The following is a 25,787-nucleotide window of genomic DNA, read 5'->3' as shown; positions in this document are numbered from 1 at the left end:
GGCGAGGGGGGAGGGGCGGCGACGCAATACTCAACTGCATATTTTGCCTTCCATTTGAGACTTGGTTTGAGAAAATCGGTTCAGTCATCACCGAAGAACCGATGTGACTTTAATTGTAGAATATGCCCAGAATTCCGGACTTCCGGAATCGTCGATAGTGGACAATATATTCAAAGAATGTTTGATTGGCAATCAGTGATCTAGATCTGCGATTAGAAGTAATTTGGTGACCATTTCAATAGTTTTTAGCCTCTGAGGTATTACGATTGTACCGATTTATATGGGAAATTCAATGTATCCTTACTAACACCCCTGTAACTCCGGAAGTAAAAGTCAGAACCGAATGAAATTCAGCAGCAGTCAATGGCATTACTGTATCTTTCATTTGAAATCAAGTTTGTAAAAATCGGTAGAGAATTCGTTGGGGAATGCGTGTGATATTAGCTTAGGAACTTGGCGGGTTCCCCGGGGGCGTCATGAACCGTCATAGGTGGCCAATGTGGTCAAAGCTGCTTTGATTGATCATTAGTGATCCAGACCCGCAAACTAGAGTAATGTTACATCAATTTTAATATGTTTTACATCATTTGAACATCATGGTGGTACCAGTTTATATGGGGATTTGCTGTGTGACCGCACTCTTCAACCCGTAACTCCGGAACCGGAAGTTGGATCAACTAAAAATTCAATAGCAGCTTATGGGAGCGTTATACCTTTCAGATGAAACTAAGTTTGCGAAAATCGGTTCAGCCATCTCTGAGAAAATTGTGTGAGTTTAAATGACACACACATACACACACACATACATACACACACAGACATTTGCCGATCTCGACGAACTGAATCGAATGGTGTATGACACTCGGCCCTCCGGGCCTCGGTTAAAAAGTCGATTTTTACAGTGATTGCATAGCCTTTCTTTATATGAGAAAGGCAAAAACTGATTTTTCAGTAGTTTCCGGTTGAGTGAAATATATCATATGGCAGACAGCTTGTTATAATGGTGAAATAAAACCTGCCGAATGTTGCCGATTTCGCATTTTAAGCTACTTTGAAAATATTGGGCAATTTTTATCAAATGGCATATATTTCAGGATATGGCGGAATCGTTGCCATAGTTACAAGAAAGCATCTTTTCAATTTAATGAAGGAATGTTCAAAAAGGTGTGTTGCGAGTGATTTTACAAAGTAGATGAAATATTTAAGGCCATTGATACTTTCTGGTCTATAGGACAAAAGATCATAGACATTGGCAAATGATTTCAAGCAAGAATGGGAGGCAACCAGTTATAAGAAGCAATATTTCCTTACCACGCAAAAACGCTTTCAAAACATTTAAAAACAATTTGGTGAATTCAGTAATTGTGTTGCCAAACTTTGCTTTTTTGTAGAAGCTACTCTGATGTGAAGAGACGTCCCGTATTGGACGGGACAGTCGCGGATGTCAAAGTCTTGTCCCGCATGGTAAAATGTCCCGAAAAGTGTCCTCAATTTACCAAAATGCTGATTTGATTTGAAAAAGCTGATTTGTATTCCAAAACAGTCCTAGGCATATTTATAGAAAAAGATAAATTCAACTAAGAGAAAAGTTGAGCATCACTTCAGGGTGAATAGATTCGAACATTTTTTTCCAGAGCCCTCCAGTCTACTTTTTATTAAGTTAAACAAAAAACCTTCAAAATAATTTTGATCAGATTTGGTGTATTGGATGATCCACTGTGCGAGGAGCTAAAAGGTTCGCGGAAACTAACATCGGTACCGAGAATAATCTACCGCCAGGGAATTCACAGTAGGGTAGAACTCACCGCCGGGTAATATCCGGGTAGATCTCGATAAAGCTGGGAGCCAAATGGCTCAAGAAAGAGAGTATCGATGTCGGGAGAAATTCCTCCGTCGAGATAATCTCAGTCAGAGTAGGATGAGTTCACCGCTGGGGGCTATCCGTGTAAATCGGGATATGATTGAGAGTTGAATGACATGAAAAATAAGAATAAACGTCAATTTTCTGAGCGCTAGTTCAAAAATTACAGCACCACTTAAACTAGCACTGGAAATGGTAAAAAACTTTCGTCGAAAGCATCTGAACTGACTCTGATATTTGTCACAACATGAGACGAAATCAAATGAGTTGTTTGTAATGCCCCACTGTGTATAATGAATAAATATGTATGCTTGTGCGGCAGGTGTGAAGGGAGAGTGGCGAGTTGTGACATAAGTTTGAGCAACCTAACAATCTTCGATATATGCGTTCATGATTCAAAACACCCGGATCGTTCGACCTTATTACTGTCGATGATGATGATGATCTACAATAGCAAATAAACTAATAATTCATTTATTTGGGTTTTGACGTAAGTGCCAATACCTTATTTTAAACTTTTTAGTGGTATCCAACGGGGAAAACTGATCGAAATGGTGAGTGAGGCAAAAGCAATTATGTGGAAAAAAAACCTTCAAGATTCCGACCCAATGTACTAACCCCAGAAAGAATATATGATTATCGCACTAGCGACGGTGATCGTACCCTGCCTGCAAAGCGTTTTCGCACACAACCTCAGCTGCCATTTACATTTGATCTATGTAATTAGTACATTGGACTGGAGTCTCGAAGGTTGCGGGTTCGAATCTCGCCTCTGGCAAAATTTTGTTCCCATAATTGCTTTCGCTTCGCTCACCATTTCAATCAATTTTCTCCGTTGGATACCACCAAAAACACCAAATAGTCCAAAGTTTTTCCAAGTCATCAACAAACCGACGTAGTTGTTATACAAAGACCAAACAGTTGTCGGTAGCTTATCTCACATAAAATTAAAAACAACAGGGCAGCAATACTTACGGTCGATCCGCAAATCGGTGCATCGCCTGCAGCTGGCAGCCTAGCGCCTCTGCGGAGCCCCCTCCTGTAAGAAGGCGGCACCTTTGGCACCTATGTAGGGCGCCGTCCTTAAAATTCGTTCGAGGATCGTTGTATTCACAAAATTTCGAAGATTTTCACTGCGGTTGCGTTTTCAGACTTTTTATCAGTGCTTTATCGGTACCTCCGGCACAAGTGACAGCAAGCACTATGTTTCAAACGGATTCTCGGAAGCGACAAAAACTTGTCCGCAAATTTACGAGTGCACTGTGATTGATTGTGGCTTACATTTACTTTGCATAATCATATTAACACACATTTTACACGTCGAGATTTAAAGCCATTTTACATGAATTAGATAATATTCATTAACTACACTAACACTCTAAAAAATCTGCAAATCGAAATACAGATGCGTTACTCTACTATAATTATTATCGAATAGAAATAGGATGCGGGACTACTTTACAGGTGATACGAAAGCCCGAAGATGAAAACAATCCAGTTTCCCAGCACACCCGCGGAAGCCTGTGGTTGACACGTTCCGTGGTAGAGATCGTTTCAGATTCCATTAAGCTTCCATTTTCTGCACTGCATTTATTTTCCGGATATAATCACACGCACACACTTACTTTCGGTTTGTTCAACTTTTCGTCCTCCAGCAATTATCTTTTCTCTTTTCGCTTTTTCTGGTTCCAACTTTTGGAAAGGACTTTTGCCTCAAAATACTAACGCTAAATTATTCACACTAAACCCCTTGAGGGCGATTTTTCCTTTCCTCGTTTGTTTGGAACACAAATGTGCAATTCGGAGGTGGGTGGGCCTTATGGGAGATAGCTGGAAAACTTTTCCCACCCGAGAAAATTTAAATGCTTTTTCTTCCTCCGTTGTCCAATCTTCGGATCGTGACTGCACTATTTTCACCTTTTCCACCGTTACTTTGTCTGTAGTTCAACTATTCTCTTCGCTTGAATTCATTAAAACTCATCAAATGCAATTATACCGTTCTGCTTTCGGCTTGGCTCTGTGCAGTACCAGTCGATGGGTTTTCGGTGGCAGCTTATAGCTTTTTTTTGTTATCTTCTCAGCTGGCAGCAATATTCTCTCCTGAGTACCGTTTTTTCCCGATAGCCATTTAACTCGTCAGTGTTCGTTCTGCGAAAGAGAAAGAAGGATTGAGGAATGTGATTGCGAATGTAAAAGTTGCTAAAACTTATTTCGTCTGGCAGGGTGTGTTTAGCCTGGGAGTAAAAGGAGCACGTGAAGAAAACGGATTCTGCAAGAAAGTTTTATTTCCACAAACAACTTCACTCACGTACATGCATACGTTTCGGGTAAGCCTGGGGGTCTTCCCTGGATCCGGAGTAAAAGTAAAACATCAAAAATGTTTTGATGTGTAATTTATGATTTTTGTGCTTGTGGCAATTAGGGTTCGTCGCGGTTGCGGTAATTACCGCAACCGCGCGGTATTTACCGCAACCGCACCGCAAAAACTGCGGTGCGGTGAGACACTTTTTCCCGCGGATGCGGTGCGGGAAATGAGCTTTTACCGCGCGGTATTACCGCAACCGCACTTCAAAAAACTAAATGATAAAGTCTGCAGTCTGCATTAAAAAATGAATTAAAACTATAACTTTTACCATTTGAGAAGGACGCAACTAGATTTATTTTCTGAACGAATGCTTAGCAATGTCATTATTTGGAACATCTCTTTGTCAGAACGTTCGAGTTTTATTTATTACCCTACAATAGAGAAACATGATAAACATTTAATTGCTCTAATTTCCATAGACTTGATAATGATTTGAAAAGAAATCCGAATATAACCTGTATTCGACCTATCGCTACTTGATTTTTTACATTTTGGTCATTGAAATATGATAAAACATACTGTTACCAGAGTTTACAATTTTCGCATTCGTGAACAGAATAAGGCGATATTTCACGATAGCAATAAAAAAGCAAACATACGATATAACATTGTTTGCGCTCCAACTTTTCCCGACAAGACAGCAATGGATCTCATCTTTTCGCGGTATAATATGAGATGATATTTTCGCGCCTAATGTAAAACTGCCGAATGACTAATGGTTTCGCAAAAAATCACAAAAATGAGTAGATACAGATCCTTAGAATGAAAATACTGCAATAATGTGTACTGCAATATACCATTATTTTTGAACATTTTGACATATTTTGAAAACTATTCATTTTATACTTCAAAGAAAAAAATTACAAACGAACCTTTTCAAATTCATAAAACGCTAAATCCAATCATTGAAAAACAATTGAATTTTACTGTCAAATCCAATTAAAATGCTTCATTTCTCCTGATTCCTCTTGGCAATTGTGGAATTATGAATCGTTTTCTCAACTTTTCTCAACTGTGAATTTTGATTAATTTGGAGAACTTATAGATGAACTAATGATACTACGACTTAAAAACAATCCAAAGAATGTAATTATCATCATCAAACCAAACGAAGTTGGAAGAATTTTTTCTCGCGTGCGTCCATTGTTCGTCCAACTGGGAATTTCCTACCAAATTAACAAATAATATTTTTCAGTTAGGAGTATCTTGTAACTTTTTGAAAGTAATGCTTTCGAACTTAGTGTAGGGCATTGCGAGTTCTATTGTGTTTCTCAAAGTCTCCCTTAAGGTCTTCCTTCATATTGTGACAAGTGTCAAAATTAGCCCAGATGCCAAATTTTGCATAGTTTGGACAGTTTTTGCCTTAATTGAAAATTTATCTTGAAACTTTAACGTAGGGGTTAGGTATTTTTTACATAGAATTTGTATACAAAGTTTGAAAGAAATCGGTTAAGTAGTTTTTGAATGGCAGGTAACACCGCAAATCATGTTTTTCCAGAGACGTTCTACAAAAAGCTTCGTCACCGAGTCGTTTGTCGATATTTTTGCATGGAAAAATTACAGCATTTTGTTGAAATGATTCACTATAATGTACAAAAGTTTTGATCAGTTCGCTTCACGCAAAGTTTAAAAAAAAATCGAGACAAAGTGTTTTTTTTTCACGCCAAAACCATTACCCCTCTTAATAAAACTTGCAAAGTGGAATATTTTCATAAATGTTACATTCTTAGGAGTCCGTCAAAGATAATTTTCGTGTAAATAAGAATAACATTTTACTAAATATGGCTATACAAAACAAATCAATAATTTTTTGGCACAATTTTTAAAATACCGCATTTACCGCATTACCGCGCGGTGCGGTGCGGTAAATACAATGCGGTTGCGGTAAGCGGTGCGGTTCTATAATTTTTTTGCGGTTGCGGTGCGGACTATCCATTTACCGCCCACATCCGCACCGCGACGAACCCTAGTGGCAATGCTGGTACCGAATGAGATCAAACGTTAGGAAATCAGAAGCAGTTAACTGGGAAATGATGTCGCTTGCAGTATTTTAAAAGTTATTACCTTGATAGTATGTTATAATATTTGATGAGCCTATAAACTAATTTGTGAGCATCCCTAGATTCCCCTTCTCCAAAATGTATTGTATATGTAATACTAGGTATTTTGCTCGTTGAATCTTCAATGACGAAATTCAAGATGGGCAGGAATTAATTTGATTAATCATAATTCTGGTTATTCCGGTACACTTTGCTGGTATCTACTCAAATTAGGTGATTCAGATTAACTAGTTCATTTGGGAATATAGTAAGGTATTCAACATAAGAAAAAATTATTTTGGTGTATAGGACTGAACCAATAGTTCCGATAGCAGGTATAGTTGGGATAGTGATGAAAATTGGTTGTTTTTGATCATTTAAATAACGTCAAGGCAAGAATATCAGTATATAAATTTCATATTTCTAATATTACTTAGAATACTACAAGAATTTGTGCAGCAACAGTATCAAATATCTGCATAAAATGCTTTTTCTTTGCGGACTACATAACGACGGCAGCGCGCTAACCATTTCGCTAGCAGGAGTAGTTATTTTTCTATGCGTATAACTAAGTGAAAACTAAACCGATCGTGTATATTTTTACATATACTTTCTAATAAGAAGTTGAACCGTACTTTCCAACATAAAACGTTATTGTTTTGGCTATTTTTTCGCATAAAATGTGTATTACAACTATTGGGCCGATACGGTCTGCTATGTCGGTATAGTTGTAATAGTAGTAGTTTTACTTTTCTGACTTTAAACAAAACGCAACATGTATATTTTTACATATGCATATAAATAAGTTAAACTGCAGTTTCCAGTATCAAAAAAATAGCTTTGGCTATATGTTCTCATAAAAACGTGTAGCACAACTATTGGGTCAAATCAGCCTGCCATGTTGGTATAGTCGTGTTACCTGTTGCATTAGTTGTACTACCATTTCCGTTCATCCCAAACTATTAAGGATAGATATTTTCTTTTTTGTTTCCACTGCTGCTTACATATTCTCATTCTGGCTTACTTTGTAATCGCCTGCTCTCTCACTCCAGCTACCACCGATATGAGAGATAAATTAAATTAACACTTGTGTTTCTTTGTATTCTTTGTATTAGTTTGGGAATATGTAACATCTTTTTCCATCCAATAGATTAGGGTCGTTTTAACGAGCTTGACATCTTCAAACTGACAACAAGTTACGAAAATTACGTTCAATGGAAAAATATACATAAGTACGCAGGTTGTTGAATTGATTGTTCATAATTGTCCTCGTTTATTATTTTTACTCTTTATAATTTTTAACCAACAACAAAAACAACACCTTCAACCTTTAAAAACCTCATAACTATAGCGTTTTTAGCTGATTTGGACACTTTTAAGTGTTTTGCATTGAGAATCTTTTCATCTTTCAGCCTCTGTGAAAATACAACTGATGAATTCATATAGTTCCCGAGAATTCGGATTACCCCCTCCCCTCCCTTTCCAGTATTGGGACACTAGCGGAATGGGTATCAAAATTGACATCCGAACGGCCCTACGGGAATGTTCCGTAATGTCCATTTCGAGGTCAAATCACCAAATGATTCCAGATGCTGTTTTCTGAGGCAATTCCATGAATGTTGATACCCATATTACATTTACAAATGGTATTCCAATACCGGATCATTCTTCCGAAATATCCGAAATCCCGACAACCAGATGAATTCATCCGGTTAATTTTCAGAGTCTAAAAGTAGATGGGTTCCTGAATCTAGAACATTTAAAAGATTCAAAATCGGTTAGAAAATGCCGCAGTTTTGAGCATTTAAGTTTTTGGGTACCCGGATACCCTTGTCGGCCTGTTACGGGATAAAAAATCTAGAAGCCCTTCCTCAGGCTCCCGTTTTCCACATCATCAATTTTATTCCCCAAAAAGCTAAGCTTGGGGATGTTCTAAGATGTCACTAAATACCAATCCCCAGTTTGGAGATTAATACTGGAATTTCATGGATTGAAATATGAAAAGATAACCCAGGTATCCTGTCGGACACATTACTGTAAAACCAAAAAACTGAAAATACATTAATAATTTTTATACTATTTATACTATTATACTTTTAGAATTTGATAATGTTTAATGTTTGAATCATTATATTTGTTTAAATAGAACGAAATAACCCATGTGGATGAGCGAAAACAAATATTACAACTATAGGAACATAGACTTCCAACTATAGGAACACTATCCTAATTACTGGGTCTTACACAGCGTTTCCTTTTTTAAACATTTTGCAAAAAGTAAAGGTTTAACTTACATGTATGGATTTTTTTTAGCTGTAGAATTGAAAAATCTTTCGAATAAATACAAATACATAGCATATATGAGTAAATTTGAGTTAGTTTACTTTTAAAATTGCTTAGGTGCTGGCATAGTTCATCCACTATTGGGTCATCTCCCCTTGTATTTTTATTTCAGTCTAGATAATACTAACTATCATAAACATAATTTCAATTCACGCACATTGTGCAACGTAGGTGTCGGTCACATTTTGGTCACTTGTGGTCGTATAATTGACGCTGTCCAATTTATCTATTTATCGCCCTTTTTAATGGTTCAGCTTAAAACAAGGAATGGAACAACACCATTTTACATCCATACCCATTAATTCAGTAAAATAAATTTCTCCGTGGTTTTTAATTTCTTTAGCATTTATCACGTTCTTCAAACGGGCGACGAAAGCTTGTAATTATTCCAAAATGAAACACTTAACTTTTTGCACCATTTTTGACGATGAGACGAATTTGGCGTTGGTCAGCTATTTTCGTTCGCGTCCATTATCACCTATTTTCATTAGGTGGTTCACCAACAGTGCTATCTTTACAAATGAACCATCTTGGTCATGCAACTATTTTTACCGATTTCAGTGGTTAGTGTTTACTTGACTGACTAGGGAACTAATAAACAGGCCATTTAATTAGCGTGGGGAATACGCATGGTCTTGTCTGAGTGGAATGATGACTGTTAAATCATATATGAGGATTTAGAATTGGATTCAGGAGAAGAATCGAAAATTAGTTACCAATTTGCGGAAGTCATACCTGCATGAAGAACAAATGTTTCATTGTCATATTTATTGGTTTACTTTCAGTCATTTAAATCATTAATTCAGTCAATGGCAGAGTAGCGACTACGAATTGTACGGTCATTATTCTAATGCTTATGCTCATTTTCAACGATCAGAAACATTTCTTCAACTCTTCCAGCTCAATAATTTCAACAGGGACTATAGCTTTACACTTAATAGGAGGGAAAGGTTTCTCAATAGAAAGGTAATGCAAATGAAAATCCACTTTCTAACCGAAGCCCGGAGGACCACGTGTTATATACCATTCGTTTCAGTTCGTCGAGTACAGCAAATGTCTTTTTTAGGAAGCAGAAAACCAGCAGCTGGAAAAAATGTACAAAACCAACAACTCAAGGAACTGGTTTGGGCAGTAACCCGGCCTGCTAAACAACTACTCTTGCACGGAACCTGATTCTGCCCCGGCACTGCATTACTTCGGGGAGATATTTTTCTATGTATACAGCACACACTCCAATCCAACTAATTAGTAGTTAGTTCTTTCAAAAGGGTTACAGCAGATCTTCTCCACACACTACCAGCTTTCGACCATCCACACTACATGGCAAATTGTGTATGGCAGTAGGAAACCTAGCTGTGGGTCGATAATTAGTACTCTTCCCCTTCAATGACAATCTGGGCGGCAAACTTCAGACTGTTTAATTTACTGAGCCCTTCAGCTCCCTTATGCCATTTAGTACCATTTCCACGTTGAGCTCCCGACTTGTTCGCAAACTACTCGTCTAATCCCCTACAATAGACCTAGCCTACCCCGGCGAGAGAAGTTCTCCCGAAACCGAGGCAACCTGCCAGGTACCGAGATCAGTTCGGCGATTCTGATGGAGCAGTGCATCCGGTTCGCTGGTGCCCCGACGACCAGCGACTGGTGGTGTCTCGTTGCGGTATACTTAGTATAGTCCCCGGCGGTGAATCTAGCTTACGCTGATGAAGAGTTCCCCGGCGAAAGAAATTCTCCCGATACCGATTCTTCTTTGGTTACAGCACCACAACTTCTTGAACCGTTCGGCTCTCTGTACGGTTCCATATAGCACCGTCGTCAACTTCTTTAAGCCCTTTGGTTCCCTTCTCGTGCCATTTATTACCACTTCCTTGATGAGCCATTCAGCTCCCAACTTGTTCGCGAACTATTCAGTCTAGCTCCCGACGATGGACCTAGCCTACTCCGAGGGGTTTCTGCCGGCTAAAGAACTGATCCAAACAGCAAAGTGTCGAGGTCAGTTTGGCGTACGGTTTGCTGATGCCCCGACGAACCGTAACTTGTGATATCTCGTCGCGCTCTACGCAGTCTTGACCCAGTCGACACTATATTTCTATCGGGCCAACCGGTAGTATGCCGTGATCGGTCCGGTTTGTTTCTCTGGTCCCCAGATGACCCATAACCGGCGCTCTGTCGCATTCGACTAGTCCCCGGCGATGGATCTTGCTTACTCAGGCGTAGAGTTTCCCGGCGTTGACTGCTCTCCCGAAACCGTTGCTCGATGTCCATCACACCATTTCCGCTGTAAGCCGGTCATGATCTGCGTCGCCTTTCTGTCGACTGCGTTCCACGTGTTTTCGTCGCTTGTCATTCTATAGTTGACATTATCCGGGTTGATGTCCGGTCCGTTTCAAGCATCTCCCTGTGCGTCGCTTCGTACCTCGGACATTCAAATACCACATGCTTCGGTCCCGGTGTCTCCTCGACGTTCTCACACTCCGGGAACAATGGTGTAGTTGCATGCTTGAACAGATGAAAATACTTCCAGTAGAAGCAGTGGAAGTTCACCTCTCCGTGCTCTCTATTGACCCACGTCGACAGGTTCGGGATGAGCTGGTAGGTCCTCCTCCCCTTCTCCGTATTCTCCTATTCCAGCTGCCACCTCGTCATCGAATCAATTCTTACCATCTTCCTCACATTAATGGTGTTTCTCCGATTGTAGCACTCGATATCCTCGATATCGAACATCCCAGCGATAACACATACTGCCTATGACGATTTATCTATACGCGATCGCGACTCGTACGGCCATCAGCCGGAACATCCTATTCAGCTTTTCGCGGTTCTGCTTGGTTTTCAGCACGCACCTCAGGCAAGAACCTCATATCGCAGTATTGATGACGAAACACTGGATACAAACATCTCGTGGTGCTTCTCGGTCCGCCGACGTTAGGCTTGATCCTCGTTATTGCGTTCGTTGCCTTTGTCGATTTTTCGCAAGCGTAGACCACATTGGTTGTTGAAACTCAACCGGTCTTCAATTATCACTCCCAATTGCTTTAGCGCACGCTTCGATGCAATCACGTACCCTCCGACGTCGATCTGCATCCGCTGAACTGCCTTGCAGTTGCTGACCAACAACACCTCCGTCTTGGTGTGAGTTATCTGCAGCTTAACCCCGTTCATCCAGTTCTCATTCGCGGCTATTGTCTCCATCTCTGACACCTTCACCTCTTCAAGTGCCTCACCCATTACTCATCATCCGTGAAACCCAAAGTTCCACTTTACTGGGCAGCCGCATTGTCAAAACTCCCATCGCACATCCCGTTCCAAAGAGTTGGACCGAAAAGCCCTGAGAAACACCCATTGTTACTCACATTGACTTCTGCCCTTTGTTCATCTCGTACAGCAGAATTCTGCTCTGGAAGTAGCACATCAGGATCCGGCTCATCGTCGCTTCCGTTTAAATGCCTTCTTGGCAACCTCGAGCACTGTACGAACTGGATCGACTGCCGATGCTGTGCGATGACCGCAGTTCGTCATCCTGTTAAGGATGATTCTTTCCAGGAGTTTCCGAATGTATCCAGCAAATATATAGACCAATACGAGGCCGGATCGCCAGGTGGCTTCTCTAGCTTTGACAGTAACACCAAACTTCTTCCACATTTCGAGGGAGTTGCCTTCATTTAGACACTTCCGCATGCCCGAGTGTGCCAGGATCGCAGCCCTTAGAATAACGCTTGGTATTCCATCAGGACCGTGGGCTTTCTTTGATTTCAGTCGCTACGTTGCTTCTGAGAGCTCATCGTTAGTCACATTCCAATCGTTTGTATTTGCTACTTCTTCTTCGTCGTACAATGTCGGTGATCAGGTAGTTAGATCGTGCTTAAGGAAGAAACCCTCAACGGTTTCCTTCAGTTTACCCGGGCACATTTCGGGTTACGTCGATGGGCACTTCATTTCCGCCATCACGACTTGATGCGCATCCCCCCCAGGAATTTACGTCTACTTCTCGGCACAGCTCCTTTAGGTAATCTGACGTGCCAAGCTTGATCTCCAATTTAAAAGCGGTCCTAGCTACCAGAAACGCTGTCATGTCCTTCTCTCTATCGGATTGCGATACTACTCTCTGAGCCAGCCTTCTGGTTCCGAGACAAAAAGTGCGTAGCGTACTTAGCATCTCGTTCCATCAGTAATCTGGAAGCCGTCTATTGCATGGCTCCAATTTTCGCGGTATTGTGGCGTCACAATCCTTCTTGTTGGATCAGCTGGACCCATTCCTCAGCCCAGGAATTTAAGATACCACCAATGACTACCGAGTTTTGATCGATCAACTACTCGTTTAACTGCTCTAGCATTAGGCTTAACTGCTCCACTGTCAACCTTGGAGGCGCATAACAGCTGCACACGAAAACGCCGTTGATTTTGGCGATCCCAAAGCTTTCGTATAACCGTTCTACCACTTCTTGAATGAGTAATCTGCCCATAACTTGTATCGCAGTCGTTCTCTCTCTATCCGCCACCCATGGGGGACTTGAAACGGCTTTGTAATCAGAGCGACGTCACGCATAGTTTCTGCCGTAGATTGCTACAACAGTTGATGTGCGATGTGACAGTGATTCAGATTTATCTGGATCCAATACCGTTAGCCTGCAGTCGCCCTCTTGTAGGTTGGGCATTTAAAGCCACCCGTTTGATTATCGTTTCCATTCTCATTTTTGATTTGCTTTTCCTGGGAACCTACAACGGTACCCAGCTGTCTCCCTATTGAGTGGCATCATACCTTTCGGCAGAAAGAGTGTCGTCGCGCGTCTGCCTCTTGGGCCCGCCAAGTTGTCCATCTCCTGGAGGGGATCTTACCCTCTTTGAAGGCTTGGAAAATAGCATGTTGTCCATTCTAATCAACTTACCTTTTCCCTGCTTCGTAGGAGCTAAGAATACGGTAGCCTTTTCCGACGCCAATACACACTCAACTACATCAACCCTCAGTGTTACCGTTTCATAATTCTCATAGCAGAAACTAGCATTCGGACTCTGAGAACCATCTCTTTAATATCCTTATGAATATTGTGTCTCCGGTCCACAAACTTGTAAAGCTCCTCATTCAAGCACTTCGCTGCCACTACTGTCGGATTCTGTGGGATTTTACTCACCCCGGTCTACTCTGACTATTGTTGCTGCTGCGGCTCTGGTGGTGCTGGTGTTTCTCCTCCTTCTGCTTATGCTGGCAAACTTCAGCTGCTACTTGTGATGGTGACCTCCCCAAACCACCTCTAGCGAATGATTTCGTCATGCCTTGTATATATGAGTTTCTTGTTTGTTCTCCATTTTATTGTGTCCCAACACCGAGCCGTTATCTCCACTCTTTGTACGCAGGGCCGGCGTTTCACTTTTAGCACGAGTGGGTAGTAAGCATAGGGTTAGGGTAATAGAATAGGAAATTGTCTCATTTTCGCAATACACACGCTTGCATTATATTTACATTAAATCACTTGCAGTGTGTTTGTGTAAAATAAGTTGTATTTCAAATGTGTGTCCGAGATACATCCGTGGCAGATTTCAAATTTATGAAAATGTCCAAAATTTCGAGTGGGTAATTACCCAGTCCATTATTTTCGAGTGGGTAGTACTACCCATACTACCCACGCTATCCGCCGGCCCTGTTTGTACGTAGTCGCCTTTTGTGATCCTATGGTTATCTATGCAAGCAGGAAGACCAAACTATCACCATCCTTCATGGGGAGTAGTGTTCAGAGCCGGATGAGCGTAAAATAGAGAACGTCCATCCGAACCTAGTACTACCAACTATTGGTGACGAGTTTTTAATCTATCTGGAGATCTGCCAAGATTTTAGGGGGACGCAGTCAACCGTATTGTTTGCCCACTCGCAATTTCAGGTCGATGTAATCCTTCCTCACTCAGGGAGTTTGACAGCACGCCTGTCAACCCAAAGCCACCAACCTAACATGACATAATCAGGATGTTATAGACTCGCTTCATCGGAGTTACTAATGGAATTATGGCTTTTTTAGAGGTTTAACAGAGCCCAATGCCTCAAACCCCACCATTTCATAGCAAGACTCTCAAACTCGCAGAAGTTATGGGAGCGGAGGGTCGTAAAGTACCTGAACTCCTGTCCCTGCTGCACCTATGCGTGTGTGCTATTTGCTTAATCACTCACTTATAAAAAATCAAATTTTTCTTTACCGATAACCCGATAGAAATGGATACATGAACAAATCTGACTGGTACAAGGAGGAGAGCGAGCAAGGGAATCGACCAAGTTGAAAGGGCCCGGCGAGGCAGGTGACAGTCATGAACTGAGTGAACTGGACACGATTTCTTGATACAGTAAATGACAGCACCGCCAAAGACTGATTGATAAGTTAAATATATGGTTTCAGATGATAAATATACATAAAAAGTCCACCATCTTGGATTCAGGTACGCCACGTTCAAATTTGGTACAGCAGTCGATATCAACGATAAACTTTCAAACAAATTCAATTTTCATCACTTCAGATGGTTCTTCTTGGTTTTTATTATGACGGCGAAAATTTATTATACAACTGTTCAAGTTTTACGATTTTTACTTTCGCAAGTAATTATAACACTTTTTCGATGACAACATATATGTAATATAGTGCTTTGCATTCGCAATCTTTCGAAATGATGCGCGTCTCGCATATGTTTTTTTTAAATTTTTATTGAAATGAATCTCAATGACATGAAAGACTTATTGTTTAATATTCCTATTCAAATTAACTATTTGAAATTTACTTCGTCGAGTGTCTGACTTTTAAAAACCGGTTCTGGAATGACAATTTAAAACCAATGGGTCGAGTGTCCAAAGCCTCTCCATTCGGTTTCTATTTTCCCAGCCTGTGACAGCAAGCGACCCCTTTCTGAACGTACAAATCAATTATAGCAGAAAGGAAAATAAAATAAGTGGATCACCGTCCGCAGCGTCTCCCACCTGCTGCGGTTATAAACGAAAATCTCTGACCCGGTTCTCCGAACATCAGTCGTCAGCAGCTCAATGATGACGAATGCTCCATCAAATTACAGCATTTCCGGTTGTCGATGGAGGAATGGTTACGATGCTTTCGAGCGGAAATTCAATCACCTGACAGATCGGTGTCCGACGGCAGACAGAGGCACGCGGTGTCAATGAAATACTGACGGATGTAATAAAGGCCACCGGTTCACGTTGGGAATGCTGGCGGACATGCTGGTGGCCGCGCACCGCACGTCAATATCATGAAATTTGAATGTCTAAAGCTGAATACATCGCTTCACCGCAAACTGTCGCTTCAGTTTCCCCGGCAGGAGTGCAGTTGAAGTAGTGGTTTTAATCGATAGCGGATAATCTGGATCTAGAAACGATGAGCATCTATTATTTAATTTGTATGCTATCTTCTAAAAGTTCTTGCGGATGGTTTGAATTAGTAATATGTAAATATAATTCAAATAGAAGGGCAATTATCCCGATCAGATGGTTGAAATAATAAAAATGTTCGATATTCACAACTCATTGTCACCGAGAATGCGAGTAGATAATAGTACCTAGCTGAGTGAATGTACCGTTTTATAGGAACCGCAATTCCAAGTCAAAGAGGGTTGATCTTGATACCGTGATGACCGGATTTTATTAGCCCCATGGTGCATCTTAGGCAAACAAAATGAACACATTGACAAAATTGGCTCCGTTTAATAAACTGATGCTGAGAGATTATTCCTAGTCTAGTAGTTCCTAGGATAGCCGCATAACCGTTTGTTTTATTTAATATACATTTTCCTTTCCCTTCCAGCGGAAAAAAATTAAAAAATCTATTTTTTATCGTCTAATATGCAGTTAAGTTTCTTTCCCTTCAGCCATATTTAATTAGCTAGAGATTATTAAGTAAAGAAAGTTACGATAATTTAGAGGTATAGTACTCAAATGAGAGAAAGGATGTGAAATATACAGATTGGAAAACTAGAAGTGACAGGGTCATTGGAAACCCTAATGTTTCTAATTATCCTGCCACTTCTAGTTTTCCGATCTGTATATATCACATCCTTGCTCTCACTTGAGTATTACGGTTTCCCTACTCCTGACCCAAGAGAGCATAATGATAACCGAATAGACAGAATCTTGTCCAACAAAACGAAAATAGGCAAAGCAGTCTTACTAAATGTTATCCGAGATGAGCTTGCAGGAGCGCATAATTTTTTCTCTCCTGTGCGATTGCCATTTAAAATTTAAGCTAACTGTGTCTTTCAAACAGCCGACTTCGTGCTTCAGTAAATCCATCCAAGTAAGCTTCGATTCTCATCGATCCATTCATACCACACATTTGACCTCCGAAGCGTTCCTGTCCATCTACTACTAGAACGCCCGTGGAATGAGAACAAAAATTCTTGCTTGCCTTTACATCCTGCGATTACGACATTACGAAATTCTCACCGAAATCTACGAAATATGCTATTTATCGTTGTGATCGTAATTCTTCTACCAGCCTAGATGGAGGTGGTGTTCTTATTGCTGCAACTGAACTAAAAATGCCTGGTTGTGAATGTTTGGAACAGGTTGTCGTACGCGTTTTCCTGTCAGGTCGGTCGTTATTTATTTGTTGCATTTATCTGAGGCCAAACTATGATCATGACTGGTACACTTTTAATTAGACTCGGTAATTTCCCAACAGTTGTGTTGTCACTAATTTTAAAAACTGATATCTCAAAAAACTGAGATTATTTTGCTGATTTCCGGTGAAATATTTTCCGAGTCTCAGCACTCAAACGTCACTTTGATTGAGATTTCAGCAAAAAATGATGTTTGCTGAATTTCAGCTGTTGAGATTTCGGTAAAAGATGCATAAAAAGCTGAGATTCGCCAGAAAAAAATAAGTGTGTATAACGTTCACTCCTCCTCGGTTCAGAACATTCTTGATAAAGCAAGCAGGCGAGACAGTGTACTTGTTGTTGATGACATCTCCGGTTATCTTTCGATGACGATCTTAAGTGCTACATTCCAAGAATCGAAGCAAGAGACGGCCATCACATAAACTTTGGTCTCTGATGGTTTATATCAAATCTGCTCTCTTAGCAATGTGAACGGACGAACACTCGATCTAGCCTTCGTCAACGACACGAACGTGTTCGAACTGATCGAGCCTCCTACATCTATACTTAAGATAGACCCTCATCATAAGCCCTTCGTTTTAAGATTTGGAGCGTGTTCTAATGACGGCGATGATTTTGATACAACTTATGACGACCTCAACTTTAATTTTACTCGATGCAAGCTCGATGAAGTCGCATCGGCCATTCTTGCAGTCAATTGGCGTGATATGCTGGATGGAAACGATTTGGATCAGGCAGTTTCGGCGTTCTACGGTGCCATATATGGAATTCTTCGCTGCATGTTCCTAAAAAATGTACCCCTAAAAAAGCATATTATAAGTATCCGTGGTGGAACGCTGAGCTTGGCCGGCTGCGCAACATACTAAGAAAGCAACGTAAGTGGTCCTTTAGTCACAGGACCAACGACAACTAAGCTATTCTTCGACAAAGCTGCAATATGAAACAGCCCAAAACAGTGCATTCGGTGAGTACAAATGTTCGAAACAAATGTTCAAAGGCCGCAACTAAGTCGGTGGATCTATTTACAGATCACTCGTGAGATGTATTTACCAGCTCTCCGATCTACCCACCGCAAGACTACCTTGAAACATTACTAACCTATAATATCAGCCTCCAACGGCCTAACGTAAACGATACCGATGTTTTGAGAGCTTTGTCCAGCGTTGACCCGTCGAAAGGGCCAGGTCCGGATTGCTTGCGTAAAACATTGTGCTCGAGCTCCTTCTGAACCAGCATTATTTTCATGCGTTCGAGCACGGACAATATTTTCCCAAGTGTGTGGAAAGAAGATGCTATAATTCCTATCCATAAGGCAGGAAATACTCATAATATTGAACACTATAGACGGATCTCGCTTCTGAATTGTCTGGCCAAAGTTCTGGAAAAGACTGTTTACAATGCGATGTACGCTGCATCTTTGCACATAATTGATGAACTTCAGCACGACTTTGTGAAGAAACGCTCGACTACCGCGAACGTGATGACGTACACATGTTTGCTAGATCCAGCCTTCGAGAAGCTTCAACAAGTTGATGCAATATGTTTTGATTTCGCTAAAGCATTCGGCTAGGTGCCGCACAACATTGCGGTAATGAAATTGCAGCGACTAGGATTTCCTTTGTGGGAAACCAAATGGCTACAATCTTACCTTTCTGAACAATCTGAACGCTTTTGTTAAAATCGGCTCCACATGCCCAAGCGCATTTGAAACGCCTACCGGTGTCCCTCAAGAAAATCACCTAGGGCCAGTTATCTTTATATTATTCATCAACGATCTCTGCACCCGCATCAAGTCTGGAAAACTGCTCTACGCTGATGATCTGAAAATCTTTCGCTCAATTGCCTCGGGACTCGATTCAGCTGTGCTCCAAGAGGATCGAGTCAATATTGAAGAGTGGTGCTCCCTGAATGGAATGCAGATCAACGTCGATAAACCTAAGGTGATAAGTTTCGGGCACTCGATAAAACTAAGGCGCTGCGAATATACCCTTCAAGCATGTGTCATCGAAAGTGTGGAATCTATCCGTGACCTGGGAGTGTTATTTGACAGAAAACTTCGCTTTGTCGACCACAACATAGCGACAACGGCTAAAACTTTTGCAACATTGGAGTTTTGGAAACTAAACACTGCAGATTTCGCGGATTTCTACACTCTGAAATCTACATACTGCGTACTGGTCTAGAGCGTTTTGGAGTGCGTTGTAGAAGTATGGGCACCGTACAACGCCGTGCAAAGTAATTGATTGGAGTGTTTTCAAAGAAGCTTTGTACGGCTTGCTTTAAGAAAACTGCCATGGAACGACCCTTTCCGTCTGCCACCGTATAATAATAGCCCAAGCAACAATTTAAGTTTTATTAAATTCTATTAGCGGTTTCCACGACTTATTTTGGAAAACTAGCATTAAAATTTTCAATTCCATGAAAACCTCCTAATTAACGCTTCAAGATAATATTCTAACTAGTTGGCCCAATCTACATAAAGTTTTGAAAACTTCCTTCCTCCTCCTTCCTTTCTTTGCGTGGTTTATCTCCCACCGAACCGCACTCGCGATTCGACATTGATTGATTCACATACTGAGTCACTGGAACGGATTTCCGCTCAAGCAAGCCCGGTTGATGAGATCCTGATTGTTGGCGATTTCAATTTCTCCGGATTAAAATGGCGCTCTGCTTCTGACGGATTTATGTTTGCTGATCCCGAACTGTCATCTTTTCATAATGGTATCACCAGTTTGCTTGACTGCTACAGTCTAAATCTGCTGCGCCAAACGAATAATGTGGTGAACGAGAACAACAGAATCCTTGATCTCTGTTTCTCGACCAAATCTGACTACGCGCCAAATGTTACCGCAGCACCGTTCCCCCTGGTAAAGACTGTTAGACACCACCCTCCCCTGCATATAGTGCTTGAAGCGATTCGAGTGAAGCATGACTGCAATGCTTCTGACACCATCAGCTATAATTTTAGAAAAGCCGACTACAATAGCATTATTGACTTCCTGTCGAATATCCACTGGACTGAAATTCTCGACAATGATGATGTCAACGTTGTAGTGCAGACCTTCTCCAATGTTATGAGCTATGCTATCGATCGCTATGTACCCAAAAGAAGTGGTCTTCAATCTAAGCACCCAGCGCGGCACACTGCCGAACTGAGACGGTTAAAAGCGACTAAAAGAGCCGCTCTGAAGAAGTACTCCAAGTTTAGGGGCTACGTGCTGCGACAACACTACGTTCATGTTAACCAAGTCTATAAAAAGACATCGAAGCGTTGCCATGCCGATTACTTGCGAAACGTGCAACGTAAGTTGAAGTCCGAACCTAAAACATTCTGGAAGCATGTAAACGAGCAAAGAAAGGAATCCGGGTTGCCTTCAACGATGAGCTATGGAGGACGTATGAGCTCTAGTTTACAGGAGATTTGCCAACTATTCTCTGAAAAGTTCGCGAGTGTTTTCTCCAACGAGAATCTGACACAGACCCAGGTTTCACGCGCGGCTCTTAATGTACCTCAATCATACCAGTCTTTGAACTCTATCAATATCAACAATAATATGGTACAACTGGCGATTGGAAAAATGAAGGCTTCAACTTCAGCAGGCCCAGATGGTATACCAACTATTATTATAAAAAAATGCTCCGCCGGTCTAATTGAACCTCTTTGTCATCTGTTTCAATTGTCGCTAACAACCGGAGTATTTCCCGAACTCTGGAAATCCTCCTTCATGTTTCCAGTTCACAAAAAAAGGTGATAAAAAGGTAGTTGACAACTACCGTGGTATTTCAACGCTAAGCGCAGTTCCTAAGCTGTTTGAAATGGCTGTGTTGGAACCCATCTTCAGCCACTGCAAACAGTATATCTCCGAGACTCAGCATGGATTTATGCCGAAACGTTCAACATCTACGAATCTTCTGTCGTTCACAACATATGTTACAGATGCCATGTCGGACGGACTTCAAACTGACGCTATCTACACGGACCTTTCAGCTGCCTTTGACAAGATTAATCACGCTATTGCAGTGGCAAAGTTGGATAGACTTGGCTTTGGTACTAATATTCTCCGTTGGATGCAATCGTATCTCAGTGATCGTCGTCTAGCAATCAAGATAGGTGATTGTGTATCCGAAGAGTTCTTTGCTTCATCTGGTATTCCGCAAGGCAGCCATCTCGGTCCATTGATTTTTCTTCTGTATTTCAACGACGTCAACTTTTGTCTAGAAGGACCACGGATGTCTTTCGCCGACGACCTCAAGTTATACCATAGAATCCGGAATACTGATGATGCAGCTTTCCTTCAACGCCAACTGGAAACCTTTGCGGAATGGTGCGAGTTCAACCGAATGACCCTAAACCCCAAGAAATGTACGGTCAATACGTTCTCGAGGAAAAAAACGCCAATTCGATTCGATTACTGTCTAGCTGAATCCACGATTGACAGAGCGAATTGTGTCAAAGATCTCGGAGTTTTTCTCGATGAACAACTGACGTTTAAATCACGCTGTTTGGGGTTCATAATGAGAATATCTAAACATTTTTCAGATATTTACTGCTTGAAATCTCTCTACTGCTCACTCGTTCGATCAACTCTGGAATATTGTTCAGTTGTGTGGAACCCTCATTATCTCAACGGTGTCCATCGAATTGAGGCAGTACAGCGCAGATTTGTTCGGTTTGCCCTCCGTCGATTGCCTTGGAGCAACCCTCACCAGCTGCCAAGTTACGAAAGCCGGGGTTTGCTTATTGGACTCAATACATTGCAAGTGCGGCGTGATCTATTCCGTGCTATGACGATTTCGGATATTTTGCAAGATCGAATTGATTGCCCCGAGCTTCTCAGTGCGATAAATATGAACGTTCGCCCCCGCGCTCTTCGCAATAATTTATTCCTCCGATTACCTCTTCGCCGGACTAACTATGGAGTAAACGGTGCCATCATTGGTTTGCAGCGGACCTTCAACAGAGTGTCATCCGAGTTCGATCTTCACATTCCACGTAGCAGATTACAATTTGACTTTTTAAATAGATTAAGAAATTATCATTAGGACCACACTGTGTCTGTTGATATCAATTATAAATAAACAAAGAATACTCATAAACCTGCTTTAAAACTCTTCCAAAGCAGCATACATATTCTCTAAAAGGCTTTAGAAACCGCTTTAAGAACAACATCAAATTCGTTTAGAATCAGCGATTCCGTTTTAAATAAGCTTTAAATATGTAACTTGTTCGCAAAACATTTTTCAAGAGTGTTTAAAAATGAATCAGATAACTCAATTCAGGTGGATTCAAGTCTTCAAGATGTTCCTCGCGATGTAATCAATTTTGGAGACATTCAATTCACCGACGAAGACATTCTAGGCTGCCATAATCAAGTTAAAGTCCTTTACGTCGTTGGGCCAGATGGGATTCCTTCCATTATACTGAAAAGATGCACAAGCGTATTGTGTACACCTTTAAAAGATTAATCTTGAACCAATCACTGTCGCAATCAGTATTTCCCGTGTGCTGGAAAAAAATCAGTAATGTTTCCCGTTTTCAAAAAATGTGATAAGAAAAATGTTGCGAACTATCGTGGCATAACCTCGCTCTGCTCTAGTTGTTGTTTTGAGTTGTTTGAGATCATAGTAGGAAATATGCTCTTTCGTGAGACCAAAGTATAAGTACATATCGAAGAACCAACATGGCTTCCAATCTAGCCCAATTTACATCGTACTGCATTAAAAACATCGAAGATGGACTACATACACTATATACACTGATCATAAAGCTACTTTTGATCGTATAGACCACTCTCTTCTTTTGGCAAAGATCGAGCGGCTGGGCGCTCCATCAAATTTGGTGGCTTAAATCATATCCGTAGATCGTACTCTGTCTGTGAAATTAGGAAGTATTGTGTCATATATTCATCAACTTGTCGGGTGCATCTCAAGGAAGCAATCTCGGACCGTTCCTTTTTTCTTCATTCTTCTATTACGTTTGCTATGTTATACCCCCAGGGTGCAAACTTATGTACGCTAATGATCTCAAACTCTTTCTCATTGTGCGCTCAATAGAGGACTGTATCGAACTTCAGCGACATCTGAATGCTTTCTATGACTGGTGTAATCGCAACTTGTTGGCAGTGTGTCCAAATGCTCTATAATTTCTTTCACGCAGAAAATTGCTAGAGAGAGTGTCAGTTATCAGAGACCTTGGTATACTCCTGGACTCGCAACTGACATTTGACAATTGCACGTTATAGCACATGTAAATAGAAACTTTGGCTTCATAATAAGAATCCCCAACGAGTTTACTGATCCATATTGTCTGCGGGCACTGTATTTTTCACTTGTTCTCTCTGTCCTGGAAGCTTCCGCAGCCATTTGGTGCCCTTATACAAACATTTGGACTAACAGAATTGAAGCAATACAAGCAAGATTCCTCTGCTTTGCTCTTAGAACTTTGCCGCGGCGTAACCCAACAGAGCTACCATTATACTTCCATCGCTGTCGTCTGCTCGATATGTAAACTCTAGCAAAAAGGCGAAATACATTCAGAACGTTGGGAAAATATTGTCTGACCAAATGAATGCTCCAGATATTCTCTCACATTTCAACGTCAATGTAGAAACGTAGCTTAAGACTCCACTTTCAGCGAACCGAGTACGGTCAGAATGAACCCATAATGGCGATGTGTAATGTTTTCAACAATGTTGCTTTTAGCTTATGAGATTATGTTAAAATATTTCTGTAATGTTATTGTAATGCTGTACACCATGTGTGCAATTTTGTTAATTTGTAATATGAGATCATTGCAATCAGGTGAAAAAAGTACGAAAAGATTATGGGTTTTTACGCGCATTCGAGGTCTACTTCTGAAGTGAACCTTGAAACAACAACATTAAATTTCATGTAGACCAACATGGGTCAGACGAAAAATGATAAAAAATCAATAAATAAATAAAAAAATAAATAAATAAATAAATGAATAAATAAATAAACAAATAAATATACAGAAACATCGAAATTACTCTAACCTATTAATATGAGCAAAACAATTCATTTCAATAAATAACTACCACAACTATTAGCAGTTCATTCATAATTAGCCACAAACAGAAATGAAACCATCTACCAACGTCGCCCATCAGACGAAACCAAATGCTATATCACTTAGACTGCAATATTATACAAAATTTTAGCCAAAAGTATAAAAAACTGGCATTAAACCAGTTATGCAAAACAGTCGAAATAGGAAACACATCGAATGCACGCTGCCGTGCTCGACTACCTACGGGATACGTTCAAATGCGCCTTAAATGGCAGCATATTCTGGTTCCTGATTCTGACGCCTAAAATATTTTTGTTAAGGCAGAATGTCGTACAAAAATAACCTAATTGGTGCTGTACCAGACTACGACAGCATAGTGGAAAATGCCACTATGCCGTCGCGAAAGCATCGTGAGGCCTCAAGAAGTCTAAGAATCATTTTTAAAGGTTTTCATGTAGAAGTGTCCATCCACAATCCCAGATGTGATGAAGAAATGAAAATTTGCCACATGCGCGGATAGCTTGCCAAACAAGGATTGTGTACCGAATCTCGAAATCTTCTTCTTCCACTTTCTATGCAGGTTCCTTGTGTAAATTTTTCCACCTTGTTGATTGCCGCTCCTGCTTGGTGCCTTTTGAACTTTTTTACGTGTTTAGACAACATTTCATGGTTTTGAAACTTAAATCGAAATGCTGGATTGACGTTTGAATTGGTCTAATACCATGCTGGTCATGCAGTGCCTCGTTTCCCACCGCTACCATCACTCCGCTTGATTGTCTGACGCTCTTTAAATGTCACATGGGAAAAGGTGGAATGTGCGAATCCGAGCAACTGATCCATTGGTACCCACACGCTAAAGAGTTATAGACAATTGAGTGCTACTATTTTTTGGAACACAGAATGGCCCAGTGTGGCCATGCGTAAAAACGGTACTTTCTGATCCCTTTTCGGTGTTTTTACAAACATCTATTCATCGTAAATAAATATAACAGTGATGAAAGAACAAATATTTCAATAAAACCGTCGATATGGTATAAAGTTCGGCACTCGAAGTGTAGCCAATTCGGTTATAAATTCGGTTTGCACAATTATTTGTATTTACTTTCAAGTGTGCAATATTTAATAAAAAATGTGTAAAAGTAATCAAAAACGCCAGATGACGTAAATCCCATCCGCATGATGCTCCTTTAAGAACGGCTTAAACTTGTATTTTACTTCGGGGGTGTGGCCGCCTTGTCGTTGGAATAGTAGCTGTGATTTCCTGGAATGTGGGTCTTCGAGAGCGAAAAGTAACTTTCGTCGTGCGCACTGCAATTTCACGATCGCTATCTGCTCGTCCGTGTACTCGGGGGACCGAGTCTTCTTCCTACAGATGATGTCCTCCACCTTAAGGGTTCGGTGAAACAAGATATGGGAGCAGTGATATTTTCGGCCGGCGTCACGCAAACTCGTTCCGTCCTTGTTGTCGATTAGCTTTTTCAACGCTTCCTTCTTCTTCATCATCATTATCTTCGCCGGATAGCCGCTACTGGCCTTCCGCTCCACGCT

General features: G+C 40.9%; 1 protein-coding gene across 1 annotated transcript in view; it reads right to left on the bottom strand.

Annotated features, from left to right (window-relative positions):
- The window catches only part of LOC131683743 (acetylcholine receptor subunit alpha-like 1), a 343,079-nt gene that overhangs the window by 301,194 nt on the left and 16,098 nt on the right, over nucleotides 1-25,787 (bottom strand). Inside the window, exon 2 of the mRNA XM_058966001.1 lies at nucleotides 2,837-4,009. The gene's annotated coding sequence lies outside the window, so the exon portion shown is untranslated. The remainder of the gene's footprint in view (nucleotides 1-2,836; nucleotides 4,010-25,787) is intronic.

The sequence above is a fragment of the Topomyia yanbarensis genome, chromosome 2, assembly GCF_030247195.1.
Source record: "Topomyia yanbarensis strain Yona2022 chromosome 2, ASM3024719v1, whole genome shotgun sequence".
NCBI classification, from domain to species: domain Eukaryota; kingdom Metazoa; phylum Arthropoda; class Insecta; order Diptera; family Culicidae; genus Topomyia; species Topomyia yanbarensis.
This window is presented reverse-complemented; position numbering and strand designations above follow the sequence as displayed.